The 16880-nt window shown below is 35.1% G+C and overlaps 7 non-coding genes across 7 annotated transcripts; all 7 read left to right on the top strand.

Annotated features, from left to right (window-relative positions):
- TRNAS-GCU (transfer RNA serine (anticodon GCU)) lies at positions 1 to 82 on the top strand. The gene has a single exon. It is a non-coding gene; the product is annotated as a tRNA-Ser (tRNA).
- A 2571-nt stretch (positions 83 to 2653) lies between these two features.
- TRNAC-GCA (transfer RNA cysteine (anticodon GCA)) lies at positions 2654 to 2735 on the top strand. Its single transcript has one exon. It is a non-coding gene; the product is annotated as a tRNA-Cys (tRNA).
- A 1043-nt stretch (positions 2736 to 3778) lies between these two features.
- Positions 3779 to 3860, top strand: TRNAS-ACU (transfer RNA serine (anticodon ACU)). The gene has a single exon. It is a non-coding gene; the product is annotated as a tRNA-Ser (tRNA).
- Positions 3861 to 9601: 5741 nt separating this feature from the next.
- Positions 9602 to 9683, top strand: TRNAS-GCU (transfer RNA serine (anticodon GCU)). Its single transcript has one exon. It is a non-coding gene; the product is annotated as a tRNA-Ser (tRNA).
- Positions 9684 to 10622: 939 nt separating this feature from the next.
- TRNAS-ACU (transfer RNA serine (anticodon ACU)) lies at positions 10623 to 10704 on the top strand. The gene has a single exon. It is a non-coding gene; the product is annotated as a tRNA-Ser (tRNA).
- Positions 10705 to 12767: 2063 nt separating this feature from the next.
- Positions 12768 to 12849, top strand: TRNAC-GCA (transfer RNA cysteine (anticodon GCA)). The gene has a single exon. It is a non-coding gene; the product is annotated as a tRNA-Cys (tRNA).
- Positions 12850 to 13892: 1043 nt separating this feature from the next.
- TRNAS-ACU (transfer RNA serine (anticodon ACU)) lies at positions 13893 to 13974 on the top strand. Its single transcript has one exon. It is a non-coding gene; the product is annotated as a tRNA-Ser (tRNA).
- Positions 13975 to 16880: the final 2906 nt, after the last annotated feature.

Here is a 16880-nt window from a genome sequence, read left to right as displayed (position 1 = left end):
GACGAGGTGGCCGAGTGGTTAAGGCGATGGACTGCTAATCCATTGTGCTCTGCACGCATGGGTGCAAATCCCATCCTCGTCAGTTTGGAATTGTTTGCTTGGAAATTGAATTTTTGCAAATATTGCTTCATAAGTGAAGCTGACACTCAAATGTCAAAAATAAACTAGTTCAATTAAGAAATCTACTTCAATGAACAATACTTTTCATTCAAGACATACATATCACACATTTAGTGAAAATCTACCATTACTGTTATAGTAGAAGTCATGTCATTGGCTAGATGTGTATGTTATGATTTTTTGTCGTTTGTGAAGGATCAACATGATGGTGTAGTAGTTCACAAATATAGGTTACGTTTAAAGTAAAATAAATGTTCTTTAAGCAAAGGCTCAATTGAAAGTGGACTTGCTAACAAGCCTGTGATATTGCTGAGAACACAACCAACAATGTATAAAGAATTGATTTAAAATATGACAAGTGGTGTCAGAAAACCCTTCATTATTTGCACCAGAAAGACGTGGTGGCCGAGTGGTTATGGCGATGGACTGCTAATCCATTGTGCTCTGCACGCATGGGTTCAATTGTCGGTTTGGAATCGTTTGCTTGGAAATGGAATTTTTGCAAATAATGCTTCATAAGTGAAGCTGACACTCAAATGTCAAAAATAAACTAGTTCAATTAAGAAATCTACTTCAATGAACAATGCTTTTCTTTAAAGTCATATATAGCACACATTTAGTAAAAATCTACCATTACTGTTATAGTAGAAGTCATGTCATTGGCCAGATGTGCATGTTATGATGTTTTGTCGTTTGTGATGGATCAACATGATGGTGTAGTAGTTCACAAATAAAGGTTACGTTTAAAGTAAAATAAATGTTCTTTAAGCAAAGGCTCACTTGAAAGTGGACTTGCTAACAAGCCTTTGATATTGCAGAGAACACAACCAACAATGTATAAAGAATTGATTTAAAATATGACAAGTGGTGTCAGAAAACCCTTCTTTATTTGTGCCAGAAAGATGAGGTGGCCGAATGGTTAAGGCGATGGACTTCAATTCACTTCACTTATGAAGCATTATTTGCAAAAATTCCATATCCAAGCAAGCAATTCCAAACCGATGAGGATGGGATTTGAACCCATGCATGCAGTGCACAATCCATTGTCAAAAATAAACTAGTTCAATTAAGAAATCTACTTCAATGAACAATGCTTTTTATTAAAGACATACATAGCCCACTTTTAGTGAAAATCTACCATTACTGTTATAGTAGAAGTCATGTCATTGGCCAGATGTGTATGTTATGATTTTTTTGTCATTTGTGATGGATCAACATGATGGTGTAGTAGTTCACAAATATAGGTTACGTTTAAAGCAAAATAAATGTTCTTTAAGCAAAGGCTCACTTGAAAGTGGACTTGCTAACAAGCCTGTGATATTGCTGAGAACACAACCAACAATGTGTAAAGAATTGATTTAAAGTATGACAAGAGGTGTCAGAAAACCCTTCTAGATTTGTGCAAAAAGACGAGGTGGCCGAGTGGTTAAGGTGATGGACTGCTAATCTATTGTGCTCTGCACGCATGGGTTCAAATCCCGTCCTCGTCGGTTTGGAATTGTTTGCTTGAAAATTAAATTTTTGCAAATAATGCTTCATAAGTGAAGCTGACACTCAAATGTCAATAATAAACTAATTCAATTAAGAAATCTACTTCAATGAACAATGCATTTCATTAAAGACATACATAGCACAAATTTAGTGAAAATCTACCATTACTGTTATAGTAGACGTCATGTCATTGGCCATATTGGTATGTTATGATTTTTTGTCATTTGTGATGGATCAACATGATGGTGAAGTAGTTTACAAAAATAGGCTACATTTAAAGTAAAATAAATGTTCTTTAAGCAAAGGCTCACTTGAAACTGGACTTGCTAACAAGCCTGTGATATTGCTGAGAACACAACCAACAATGTATAAAGATTTAGTTTAAAATATGACAAGTGGTGTCAGAAAACCCTTCTTTATTTGTGCCAGAAAGATGAGGTGGCCGAGTGGTTAAGGAGATGGACTTCACTTCACTTATGAAGTATTATTTGCAAAAATTCCATTTCTAAGCAAACAATTCCAAACAGACGAGGATGGGATTTGAAACCATGCATGCTGAGCACAATCCATTGTGCTCTGCACGCATGGATTCATATCCCATCCTCGTTGGTTTGGAATTGTTTGCTTGGAAATGGAATTTTTGCAAATAATGCTTCATATGTGAAGCTGACACTCAAATGTGAAAAATAAACTAGTTCAATTAAGAAATCTACTTCAATGAACAATGCTTTTCATTAAAGACATACATAGAACACATTTAGTGAAAATCTAACATTACTGTTATAGTAGAAGTCATGTCATTGGCCAGATGTGTATGTTATGATTTTTTGTCATTTGTGATGGATCTACATGATGGTGTAGTAGTTCACAAATATAGGTTACGTTTAAAGTAAAATAAATGTTCTTTAAGCAAAGGTTCACTTGAAAGTGGACTTGCTAACAAGCCTGTGATATTGCTGAGAACACAACCAACAATGTATAAAGAATTGATTTAAAATATGACAAATTGTGTCAGAAAACCGTTCTTTATTTGGGCTAGAAAGATGAGGTGGCCGAGTGGTTAAGGCGATGGACTGCAAATCCATTGTGCTTTGCACACTTGTGTTCAAATCCCATCTTCATCGGTTTGGATTTGTTTGCTTGGAAATGGAATTTTTGCAAATAATGCTTCATAAGTGAAGCTGACACTCAAATGTCAAAAATAAACTAGTTCAATTAGGATATCTACTTCAATGAACAATGCTTTTCATTAAAGACATACATAGCACACATTTAGTGAAAATCTACCATTACTGTTATAGTAGACGTCATGTCATTGGCCATATTGGTATGTTATTATTATTTGTCGTTTGTGATGGATCAACATGATGGTGTAGTAGCTCACAAATATAGGTTACGTTTAAAGTAAAATAAATGTTCTTTAAGCAACGGCTCACTTGAAAGTGGACTTGCTAACAAGCATGTGATATTGCTGAGAACACAACCAACAATGTATAAAGAATTGATTTAAAATATGACAAGTGGTGTCAGAAATCCCTTCTTTATTTGTGCCAGAAAGACGACGTGGCCGAGTGGTTAAGGCGATGGACTTCACTTCACTTATGAAGCATTATTTGCAAAAATTCCATATCCAAGCAAGCAATTCCAATCCGACGAGGATGGGATTTGAACCCATGCATGCAGAGCACAATGCATTGTGCGCTGCACGCATTGGTTCAAATCCCATCGTCGTCGGTTTGGAATTGTTTGCTTGGAAATTGAATTTTTGCAAATAATGCTTCATAAGTGAAGCTGACACTCAAATGTCAAAAATAAACTAGTTCAATTAAGAAATCTACTTCAATGAACAATGCTTTTCATTAAAGTCATATATAGCACACATTTAGTAAAAATCTACCATTACTGTTATAGTAGAAGTCATGTCATTGGCCAGATGTGAATGTTATGATGTTTTGTCGTTTGTGATGGATCAACATGATGGTGTAGTAGTTCACAAATAAAGGTTACGTTTAAAGTAAAATAAATGTTCTTTAAGCAAAGGCTCACTTGAAAGTAGACTTGCTAACAAGCCTGTGATATTTATGGGAACACAACCAACAATGTATAAAGAATTGATTTAAAATATGACAAGTGGTGACAGAAAACCCTTCTTTATTTGTGTCAGAAAGATGAGGTGGCCGAGTGGTTAAGGCGATGGACTACTAATCCATTGTGCTCTGCGTGCATGGGTTCAAATCCCTTCCTCGTTTGCTTGGAAATGGAATTTTTGCAAATAATGCTTCATAAGTGAAGCTGACACTCAAATGTCAAAAATAAACTAATTCAATTAAGAAATCTACTTCAATGAACAATGCTTTTCATTAAAGATATACATAGAACACATTTAGTGAAAATCTACCATTACTGTTATAGTAGAAGTCATGTCATTGGCTAGATGTGTATGTTATGATTTTTTGTCGTTGGTGATGGATCAACATGATGGTGTAGTAGTTCACAAATATAGGTTACGTTTAAAGTAAAATAAATGTTCTTTAAGCAAAGGCTCACTTGAAAGTGGACTTGCTAACAAGCCTGTGATATTGCTGAGAACACAACCAACAATGTATAAAGAATTGATTTAAAATATGACAAGTGGAGTCAGAAAACCCTTCTATATTTGTGCCAGAAAGACGAGGTGGCGGAGTGGTTAAGGCCATGGATTGCTAATCCATTGTGCTCTACACGCATGGGTTCAATTGTCGGTTTGGAATTGTTTGCTTGGAAATGGAATTTTTGCAAATAATGCTTCATAAGTGAAGCTGACACTCAAATGTCAAAAATAAACTAGTTCAATTAAGAAATCTACTTCAATGAACAATGCTTTTCACTAAAGACATACATAGCACACATTTAGTGAAAATCTACCATTACTGTTATAGTAGAAGTCATGTCATTGGCCAGATGTGTATGTTATGATTTTTTGTCATTTGTGATGGATCAACATGATGGTGTAGTAGTTCACAAATATAGGTTACGTTTAAAGTAAAATAAATGTTCTTTAAGCAAAGGCTCACTTGAAAGTGGACTTGCTAACAAGCCTGTGATATTGCTGAGAACACAACCATCAATGTATAAATAATTGATTTAAAATATGACATGTGGTGTCAGAAAACCCTTCTGTTTTTGTGCCAGAAAGACGAGGTGGCTGAGTGGTTAAGGCTATGGACTGCTAATCCTTTGTACTTTGCACGCATGGGTTCAAATCCCATCTTCATCGGTTTGGAATTGTTTGCAAGGAAATGGAATTTTTGCGAATAATGCTTCATAAGTGAAGCTGACACTCAAATGTCAAAAATAAACTAGTTCAATTAAGAAATCTACTTCAATGAACAATGCTTTTCATTAAAGACATTCAAAGCACACATTTAGTAAAAATCTACAATTACTGTTATAGTAGAAGTCATGTCACTGGCTAGATGTGTATGTTATGATTTTTTGTCATTTATGATGGATCAACATGATGGTGTAGTAGTTCACAAATATAGGTAACATTTAAAGTAAAATAAATGTTCTTTAAGCAAAGGCTCACTTGAAATTGGACCTGCTAACAAGCCTGTGATATTGGTGAGAACACAACCAACAATGTATAAAGAATTGATTTAAAATATGACAAGTGGTGTCAGAAAACCCTTCTATTTTTGTGCCAGAAAGACAAGGTGGCCAAGTGGTTAAGGCGATAGACTGCTAATCCATTGTGCTCTGCACGCAATGGTTCAAATCCCATCTTAGTCGGTTTGGAATTGTTTGCTTGGAAATGGGATTTTTGCAAATAATGCTTCATAAGTGAAGCTGACACTCAAATGTCAAAAATAAACTAGTTCAATTAAGAAATCTACTTCAATGAACAATGCTTTTCACTAAAGACATACATAGCACACATTTAGTGAAAATCTACCATTACTGTTATAGTAGACGTCATGCCATTGGCCAGATTTGTATGTTATGATTATTTGTCGTTTGTGAATGATCAACACGATGGTGTAGTAGCTCACAAATATAGGTAACATTTAAAGTAAAATAAATGTTCTTTAAGCAAAGGCCCACTTGAAAATGGACTTGCTAACAAGCCTGTGATATTGCTGAGAACACAACCAACAATGTATAAAGAATTGATTTAAAATATGACAAGTGGTGTCAGAAAACCCTTCTTTATTTGTGCCAGTAAGATGAGGTGGCCGAGTGGTTAAGGCGATGGACTTCACTTCACTTCTCTTACGAAGCATTATTTGCAAACATTCCATTTCTAAGCAAACAATTCCATACCGACGAGGATGGGATTTGAACCCATGCATGCAGCGCACAATCCATTGTGCGCTGCACGCATGGGTTCAAATCCCATCCTCGTCGGTTTGGAATTGTTTGCTTGGAAATGGAATTTTTGCAAATAATGCTTCATATGTGAAGCTGAGACTCAAATGTCAAAAATAAACTAGTTCAATTAAGAAATCTACTTCAATGAACAATTCTTTTCATTAAAGACATTCATAGCACGCATTTAGTGAAAATCTACTATTTCTGTTATAGTAGAAGTCATGTCATTGGCCAGAAGTGTATGTTATGATTTTTTGTCATTTGTGATGGATCAACATGATGGTGTAGTAGTTCACAAATATAGGTAACATTTAAAGTTTAATAAATGTTCTTTAAGCAAAGGCTCACTTGAAAGTGGACTTGCTAACAAGCCTGTGATATTGATGAGAACACAACCAACAATGTATAAAGAATTGCTTTAAAATATGACAAGTGGTGTCAGAAAACCCTTCTTTTTTTGTGCCAGAAAGACGAGGTGGCCGAGTGGTTAAGGCGATGGACTGCTAATCCATTGTGCTCTGCACGCATGGGAGCAAATGCCGTCCTCGTCGGTTTGGAATTGTTTGCTTGGAAATTGAATTTTTGCAAATATTGCTTCATAAGTGAAGCTGACACTCAAATGTCAAAAGTAAACTAGTTCAATTAAGAAATCTACTTCAATGAACAATACTTTTCATTCAAGACATACATATCACACATTTAGTGAAAATCTACCATTACTGTTATAGTAGAAGTCATGTCATTGGCTAGATGTGTATGTTATGATTTTTTGTCGTTTGTGAAGGATCAACATGATGGTGTAGTAGTTCACAAATATAGGTTATGTTTAAAGTAAAATAAATGTTCTTTAAGCAAAGGCTCAATTGAAAGTGGACTTGCTAACAAGCCTGTGATATTGCTGAGAACACAACCAACAATGTATAAAGAATTGATTTAAAATATGACAAGTGGTGTCAGTAAACCCTTCATTATTTGCACCAGAAAGACGTGGTGGCCGAGTGGTTAAGGCAATGGACTGCTAATCCTTTGTGCTCTGCACGCATGGGTTCAATTGTCGGTTCGGAATCGTTTGCTTGGACATGGAATTTTTGCAAATAATGCTTCATAAGTGAAGCTGACACTCAAATGTCAAAAATAAACTAATTCAATTAAGAAATCTACTTCAATGAACAATGCTTTTCATTAAAGACATACATAGAACACATTTAGTGAAAATCTGCCATTACTGTTATAGTAGAAGTCATGTCATTGGCTAGATGTGTATGTTATGATTTTTTGTCGTTGGTGATGGATCAACATGATGGTGTAGTAGTTCACAAATATAGGTTACGTTTAAAGTAAAATAAATGTTCTTTAAGCAAAGGCTCACTTGAAAGTGGACTTGCTAACAAGCCTGTGATATTGCTGAGAACACAACCAACAATGTATAAAGAATTGATTTAAAATATGACAAGTGGTGTCAGAAAACCCTTCTTTATTTGTGCCAGAAAGATGAGGTGGCGGAGTGGTTAAGGCCATGGATTGCTAATCCATTGTGCTCTGCACGCATGGGTTCAATTGTCGGTTTGGAATTGTTTGCTTGGAAATGGAATTTTTGCAAATAATGCTTCATAAGTGAAGCTGACACTCAAATGTCAAAAATAAACTAGTTCAATTAAGAAATCTACTTCAATGAACAATGCTTTTCACTAAAGACATACATAGCACACATTTAGTGAAAATCTACCATTACTGTTATAGTAGAAGTCATGTCATTGGCCAGATGTGTATGTTATGATTTTTTGTCATTTGTGATGGATCAACATGATGGTGTAGTAGTTCACAAATATAGGTTACGTTTAAAGTAAAATAAATGTTCTTTAAGCAAAGGCTCACTTGAAAGTGGACTTGCTAACAAGCCTGTGATATTGCTGAGAACACAACCATCAATGTATAAATAATTGATTTAAAATATGACATGTGGTGTCAGAAAACCCTTCTGTTTTTGTGCCAGAAAGACGAGGTGGTTGAGTGGTTAAGGCTATGGACTGCTAATCCTTTGTACTCTGCACGCATGGGTTCAAATCCCATCTTCATCGGTTTGTAATTGTTTGCAAGGAAATGGAATTTTTGCAAATAATGCTTCATAAGTGAAGCTGACACTCAAATGTCAAAAATAAACTAGTTCAATTAAGAAATCTAATTCAATGATCAATGCTTTTCATTAAAGACATTCAAAGCACACATTTAGTGAAAATCTACAATTACTGTTATAGTAGAAGTCATGTCACTGGCTAGATGTGTATGTTATGAATTTTTGTCATTTATGATGGATCAACATGATGGTGTAGTAGTTCACAAATATAGGTAACATTTAAAGTAAAATAAATGTTCTTTAAGCAAAGGCTCACTTGAAATTGGACCTGCTAACAAGCCTGTGATATTGGTGAGAACACAACCAACAATGTATAAAGAATTGATTTAAAATATGACAAGTGGTGTCAGAAAACCCTTCTATTTTTGTGCCAGAAAGACAAGGTGGCCAAGTGGTTAAGGCGATAGACTGCTAATCCATTGTGCTCTGCACGCAATAGTTCAAATCCCATCTTAGTCGGTTTGGAATTGTTTGCTTGGAAATGGGATTTTTGCAAATAATGCTTCATAAGTGAAGCTGACACTCAAATGTCAAAAATAAACTAGTTCAATTAAGAAATCTACTTCAATGAACAATGCTTTCACTAAAGACATACATAGCACACATTTAGTGAAAATCTACCATTACTGTTATAGTAGACGTCATGCCATTGGCCAGATTTGTATGTTATGATTATTTGTCGTTTGTGAAGGATCAACACGATGGTGTAGTGGCTCACAAATATAGGTAACATTTAAAGTAAAATAAATGTTCTTTAAGCAAAGGCCCACTTGAAAATGGACTTGCTAACAAGCCTGTGATATTGCTGAGAACACAACCAACAATGTATAAAGAATTGATATAAAATTTGACAAGTGGTGTCAGAAAACCCTTCTTTATTTGTGCCAGTAAGATGAGGTGGCCGAGTGGTTAAGGCGATGGACTTCACTTCACTTCTCTTACGAAGCATTATTTGCAAACATTCCATTTCTAAGCAAACAATTCCATACCCACGAGGATGGGATTTGAACCCATGCATGCAGAGCACAATCCATTGTGCGCTGCACGCATGGGTTCAAATCCCATCCTCGTCGGTTTGGAATTGTTTGCTTGGAAATTGAATTATTGCAAATAATGCTTCATATGTGAAGCTGAGACTCAAATGTCAAAAATAAACTAGTTCAATTAAGAAATCTACTTCAATGAACAATGCTTTTCATTAAAGACATTCATAGCACACATTTAGTGAAAATCTACTATTACTGTTATAGTAGAAGTCATGTCATTGGCCAGATGTGTATGTTATGATTTTTTGTCATTTGTGATGGATCAACATGATGGTGTAGTAGTTCACAAATATAGGTAACATTTAAAGTAAAATAAATGTTCTTTAAGCAAAGGCTCACTTGAAAGTGGACTTGCTAACAAGCCTGTGATATTGATGAGAACACAACCAACAATGTATAAAGAATTGCTTTAAAATATGACAAGTGGTGTCAGAAAACCCTTCTTTTTTTGTGCCAGAAAGACGAGGTGGCCGAGTGGTTAAGGCGATGGACTGCTAATCCATTGTGCTCTGCACGCATGGGTGCAAATCCCATCCTCGTCGGTTTGGAATTGTTTGCTTGGAAATTGAATTTTTGCAAATATTGCTTCATAAGTGAAGCTGACACTCAAATGTCAAAAATAAACTAGTTCAATTAAGAAATCTACTTCAATGAACAATACTTTTCATTCAAGACATACATATCACACATTTAGTGAAAATCTACCATTACTGTTATAGTAGAAGTCATGTCATTGGCTAGATGTGTATGTTATGATTTTTTGTCGTTTGTGAAGGATCAACATGATGGTGTAGTAGTTCACAAATATAGGTTACGTTTAAAGTAAAATAAATGTTCTTTAAGCAAAGGCTCAATTGAAAGTGGACTTGCTAACAAGCCTGTGATATTGCTGAGAACACAACCAACAATGTATAAAGAATTGATTTAAAATATGACAAGTGGTGTCAGAAAACCCTTCATTATTTGCACCAGAAAGACGTGGTGGCCGAGTGGTTATGGCGATGGACTGCTAATCCATTGTGCTCTGCAAGCATGGGTTCAATTGTCGGTTCGGAATCGTTTGCTTGGAAATGGAATTTTTGCAAATAATGCTTCATAAGTAAAGCTGACACTCAAATGTCAAAAATAAACTAGTTCAATTAAGAAATCTACTTCAATGAACAATGCTTTTCTTTAAAGTCATATATAGCACACATTTAGTAAAAATCTACCATTACTGTTATAGTAGAAGTCATGTCATTGGCCAGATGTGCATGTTATGATGTTTTGTCGTTTGTGATGGATCAACATGATGATGTAGTAGTTCACAAATAAAGGTTACGTTTAAAGTAAAATAAATGTTCTTTAAGCAAAGGCTCACTTGAAAGTGGACTTGCCAACAAGCCTGTGATATTTATGAGAACACAACCAACAATGTATAAAGAATTGATTTAAAATATGACAAGTGGTGTCATAAAACCCTTCTTTATTTGTGTCAGAAAGATGAGGTGGCCGAGTGGTTAAGGCGATGGACTACTAATCCATTGTGCTCTGCACGCTTGGGTTCGAATCCCATCTTCATCGGTTTGGAATTGTTTGCTTGGAAAAGGAATTTTTGCAAATAATGCTTCATAAGTGAAGCTGACACTCAAATGTCAAAAATAAACTAGTTCAATTAAGAAATCTACTTCAATGAACAATGCTTTTCATTAAAGACATACATAGCACACATTTAGTGAAAATCTACCATTACTGTTATAGTAGAAGTCATGTCATTGGCTAGATGTGTATGTTATGATTTTTTGTCGTTTGTGATGGATCAACATGATAGTGTAGTAGTTCACAAATATAGGTTACGTTTAAAGTAAAATAAATGTTCTTTAAGCAAAGGCTCACTTGAAAGTGGACTTGCTAACAAGCCTTTGATATTGCAGAGAACACAACCAACAATGTATAAAGAATTGATTTAAAATATGACAAGTGGTGTCAGAAAACCCTTCTTTATTTGTGCCAGAAAGATGAGGTGGCCGAATGGTTAAGGCGATGGACTTCAATTCACTTCACTTATGAAGCATTATTTGCAAAAATTCCATATCCAAGCAAGCAATCCCAAACCGATGAGGATGGGATTTGAACCCATGCATGCAGTGCACAATCCATTGTCAAAAATAAACTAGTTCAATTAAGAAATCTACTTCAATGAACAATGCTCTTCATTAAAGACATACATAGCCCACTTTTAGTGAAAATCTACCATTACTGTTATAGTAGAAGTCATGTCATTGGCCAGATGTGTATGTTATGATTTTTTTGTCATTTGTGATGGATCAACATGATGGTGTAGTAGTTCACAAATATAGGTTACGTTTAAAGCAAAATAAATGTTCTTTAAGCAAAGGCTCACTTGAAAGTGGACTTGCTAACAAGCCTGTGATATTGCTGAGAACACAACCAACAATGTGTAAAGAATTGATTTAAAGTATGACAAGAGGTGTCAGAAAACCCTTCTAGATTTGTGCAAAAAAGACGAGGTGGCCGAGTGGTTAAGGTGATGGACTGCTTATCTATTGTGCTTTGCACGCATGGGTTCAAATCCCATCCTCGTCGGTTTGGAATTGTTTGCTTGGAAATTAAATTTTTGCAAATAATGCTTCATAAGTGAAGCTGACACTCAAATGTCAAAAATAAACTAATTCAATTAAGAAATCTTCTTCAATGAACAATGCATTTCATTAAAGACATACATAGCACAAATTTAGTGAAAATCTACCATTACTGTTATAGTAGACGTCATGTCATTGGCCATATTGGTATGTTATGATTTTTTGTCATTTGTGATGGATCAACATGATGGTGAAGTAGTTTACAAAAATAGGCTACATTTAAAGTAAAATAAATGTTCTTTAAGCAAAGGCTCACTTGAAACTGGACTTGCTAACAATCCTGTGATATTGCTGAGAACACAACCAACAATGTATAAAGATTTAATTTAAAATATGACAAGTGGTGTCAGAAAACCCTTCTTTATTTGTGCCAGAAAGATGAGGTGGCCGAGTGGTTAAGGCGATGCACTTCACTTCACTTATGAAGTATTTGCAAAAATTCCATTTCTAAGTAAACAATTCCAAACAGACGAGGATGTGATTTGAACCCATGCATGCTGAGCACAATCCATTGTGCTCTGCACGCATGGGTTCATATCCCATCCTCGTTGGTTTGGAATTGTTTGCTTGGAAATGGAATTTTTGCAAATAATGCTTCATATGTGAAGCTGACACTCAAATGTGAAAAATAAACTAGTTCAATTAAGAAATCTACTTCAATGAACAATGCTTTTCATTAAAGACATACATAGAACACATTTAGTGAAAATCTACTATTACTGTTATAGTAGAAGTCATGTCATTGGCCAGATGTGTATGTTATGATTTTTTGTCATTTGTGATGGATCTACATGATGGTGTAGTAGTTCACAAATATAGGTTACGTTTAAAGTAAAATAAATGTTCTTTAAGCAAAGGTTCACTTGAAAGTGGACTTGCTAACAAGCCTGTGATATTGCTGAGAACACAACCAACAATGTATAAAGAATTGATTTAAAATATGACAAATGGTGTCAGAAAACCGTTCTTTATTTGTGCTAGAAAGATGAGGTGGCCGAGTGGTTAAGGCGATGGACTGCAAATCCATTGTGCTTTGCACACTTGTGTTCAAATCCCATCTTCATCGGTTTGGATTTGTTTGCTTGGAAATGGAATTTTTGCAAATAATGCTTCATAAGTGAAGCTGACACTCAAATGTCAAAAATAAACTAGTTCAATTAGGATATCTACTTCAATGAACAATGCTTTTCATTAAAGACATACATAGCACACATTTAGTGAAAATCTACCATTACTGTTATAGTAGAAGTCATGTCATTGGCCATATTGGTATGTTATTATTATTTGTCGTTTGTGATGGATCAACATGATGGTGTAGTAGCTCACAAATATAGGTTACGTTTAAAGTAAAATAAATGTTCTTTAAGCAAAGGCTCACTTGAAAGTGGACTTGCTAACAAGCATGTGATATTGCTGAGAACACAACCAACAATGTATAAAGAATTGATTTAAAATATGACAAGTGGTGTCAGAAATCCCTTCTTTATTTGTGCCAGAAAGACGACGTGGCCGAGTGGTTAAGGCGATGGACTTCACTTCACTTATGAAGCATTATTTGCAAAAATTCCATATCCAAGCAAGCAATTCCAATCCGACGAGGATGGGATTTGAACCCATGCATGCAGAGCACAATGCATTGTGCGCTGCACGCATTGGTTCAAATCCCATCGTCGTCGGTTTGGAATTGTTTGCTTGGAAATTGAATTTTTGCAAATAATGCTTCATAAGTGAAGCTGACACTCAAATGTCAAAAATAAACTAGTTCAATTAAGAAATCTACTTCAATGAACAATGCTTTTCATTAAAGTCATACATAGCACACATTTAGTAAAAATCTACCATTACTGTTATAGTAGAAGTCATGTCATTGGCCAGATGTGAATGTTATGATGTTTTGTCGTTTGTGATGGATCAACATGATGGTGTAGTAGTTCACAAATAAAGGTTACGTTTAAAGTAAAATAAATGTTCTTTAAGCAAAGGCTCACTTGAAAGTGGACTTGCTAACAAGCCTGTGATATTTATGGGAACACAACCAACAATGTATAAAGAATTGATTTAAAATATGACAAGTGGTGTCAGAAAACCCTTCTTTATTTGTGTCAGAAAGATGAGGTGGCCGAGTGGTTAAGGCGATGGACTACTAATCCATTGTGCTCTGCGTGCATGGGTTCAAATCCCTTCCTTGTTGGTTTGGAATTGTTTGCTTGGAAATGGAATTTTTGCAAATAATGCTTCATAAGTGAAGCTGACACTCAAATGTCAAAAATAAACTAATTCAATTAAGAAATCTACTTCAATGAACAATGCTTTTCATTAAAGACATACATAGAACACATTTAGTGAAAATCTACCATTACTGTTATAGTAGAAGTCATGTCATTGGCTAGATGTGTATGTTATGATTTTTTGTCGTTTGTGATGGATCAACATGATAGTGTAGTAGTTCACAAATATAGGTTACGTTTAAAGTAAAATAAATGTTCTTTAAGCAAAGGCTCACTTGAAAGTGGACTTGCTAACAAGCCTGTGATATTGCTGAGAACACAACCATCAATGTATAAATAATTGATTTAAAATATGACATGTGGTGTCAGAAAACCCTTCTGTTTTTGTGCCAGAAAGACGAGGTGGTTGAGTGGTTAAGGCTATGGACTGCTAATCCTTTGTACTCTGCACGCATGGGTTCAAATCCCATCTTCATCGGTTTGGAATTGTTTGCAAGGAAATGGAATTTTTGCAAATAATGCTTCATAAGTGAAGCTGACACTCAAATGTCAAAAATAAACTAGTTCAATTAAGAAATCTACTTCAATGAACAATGCTTTTCACTAAAGACATTCAAAGCACACATTTAGTGAAAATCTACAATTACTGTTATAGTAGAAGTCATGTCACTGGCTAGATGTGTATGTTATGATTTTTTGTCATTTATGATGGATCAACATGATGGTGTAGTAGTTCACAAATATAGGTAACATTTAAAGTAAAATAAATGTTCTTTAAGCAAAGGCTCACTTGAAATTGGACCTGCTAACAAGCCTGTGATATTGGTGAGAACACAACCAACAATGTATAAAGAATTGATTTAAAATATGACAAGTGATGTCAGAAAACCCTTCTACTTTTGTGCCAGAAAGACAAGGTGGCCAAGTGGTTAAGGCGATAGACTGCTAATCCATTGTGCTCTGCACGCAATGGTTGAAATCCCATCTTAGTCGGTTTGGAATTGTTTGCTTGGAAATGGGATTTTTGCAAATAATGCTTCATAAGTGAAGCTGACACTCAAATGTCAAAAATAAACTAGTTCAATTAAGAAATCTACTTCAATGAACAATGCTTTTCACTAAAGACATACATAGCACACATTTAGTGAAAATCTACCATTACTGTTATAGTAGACGTCATGCCATTGGCCAGATTTGTATGTTATGATTATTTGTCGTTTGTGAAGGATCAACACGATGGTGTAGTAGCTCACAATTATAGGTAACATTTAAAGTAAAATAAATGTTCTTTAAGCAAAGGCCCACTTGAAAATGGACTTGCTAACAAGCCTGTGATATTGCTGAGAACACAACCAACAATGTATAAAGAATTGATTTAAAATATGACAAGTGGTGTCAGAAAACCCTTCTTTATTTGTGCCAGTAAGATGAGGTGGCCGAGTGGTTAAGGCGATGGACTTCACTTCACTTCTCTTACGAAGCATTATTTGCAAACATTCCATTTCTAAGCAAACAATTCCATACCGACGAGGATGGGATTTGAACCCATGCATGCAGAGCACAATCCATTGTGCGCTGCACGCATGGGTTCAAATCCCATCCTCGTCGGTTTGGAATTGTTTGCTTGGAAATGGAATTTTTGCAAATAATGCTTCATATGTGAAGCTGAGACTCAAATGTCAAAAATAAACTAGTTCAATTAAGAAATCTACTTCAATGAACAATTCTTTTCATTAAAGACATTCATAGCACGCATTTAGTGAAAATCTACTATTTCTGTTATAGTAGAAGTCATGTCATTGGCCAGAAGTGTATGTTATGATTTTTTGTCATTTGTGATGGATCAACATGATGGTGTAGTAGTTCACAAATATAGGTAACATTTAAAGTAAAATAAATGTTCTTTAAGCAAAGGCTCACTTGAAAGTGGACTTGCTAACAAGCCTGTGATATTGATGAGAACACAACCAACAATGTATAAAGAATTGCTTTAAAATATGACAAGTGGTGTCAGAAAACCCTTCTTTTTTTGTGCCAGAAAGACGAGGTGGCCGAGTGGTTAAGGCGATGGACTGCTAATCCATTGTGCTCTGCACGCATGGGTGCAAATCCCGTCCTCGTCGGTTTGGAATTGTTTGCTTGGAAATTGAATTTTTGCAAATATTGCTTCATAAGTGAAGCTGACACTCAAATGTCAAAAATAAACTAGTTCAATTAAGAAATCTACTTCAATGAACAATACTTTTCATTCAAGACATACATATCACACATTTAGTGAAAATCTGCCATTACTGTTATAGTAGAAGTCATGTCATTGGCTAGATGTGTATGTTATGATTTTTTGTCGTTTGTGAAGGATCAACATGATGGTGTAGTAGTTCACAAATATAGGTTATGTTTAAAGTAAAATAAATGTTCTTTAAGCAAAGGCTCAATTGAAAGTGGACTTGCTAACCAGCCTGTGATATTGCTGAGAACACAACCATCAATGTATAAATAATTGATTTAAAATATGACATGTGGTGTCAGAAAACCCTTCTGTTTTAGTGCCAGAAAGACGAGGTGGTTGAGTGGTTAAGGCTATGGACTGCTAATCCTTTGTACTCTGCACGCATGGGTTCAAATCCCATCTTCATCGGTTTGGAATTGTTTGCTTGGAAATGGGATTTTTGCAAATAATGCTTCATAAGTGAAGCTGACACTCAAATGTCAAAAATAAACTAGTTCAATTAAGAAATCTAATTCAATGATCAATGCTTTTCATTAAAGACATTCAAAGCACACATTTAGTGAAAATCTACAATTACTGTTATAGTAGAAGTCATGTCACTGGCTAGATGTGTATGTTATGAATTTTTGTCATTTATGA

The sequence above is a fragment of the Taudactylus pleione genome, unplaced genomic scaffold, assembly GCF_031769625.1.
Source record: "Taudactylus pleione unplaced genomic scaffold, aTauple2 ptg000100l, whole genome shotgun sequence".
NCBI lineage: Eukaryota > Metazoa > Chordata > Amphibia > Anura > Myobatrachidae > Taudactylus > Taudactylus pleione.
Note: the sequence above shows the minus strand (reverse complement) of the source record. Positions and strands in the feature narration are given on the sequence as shown.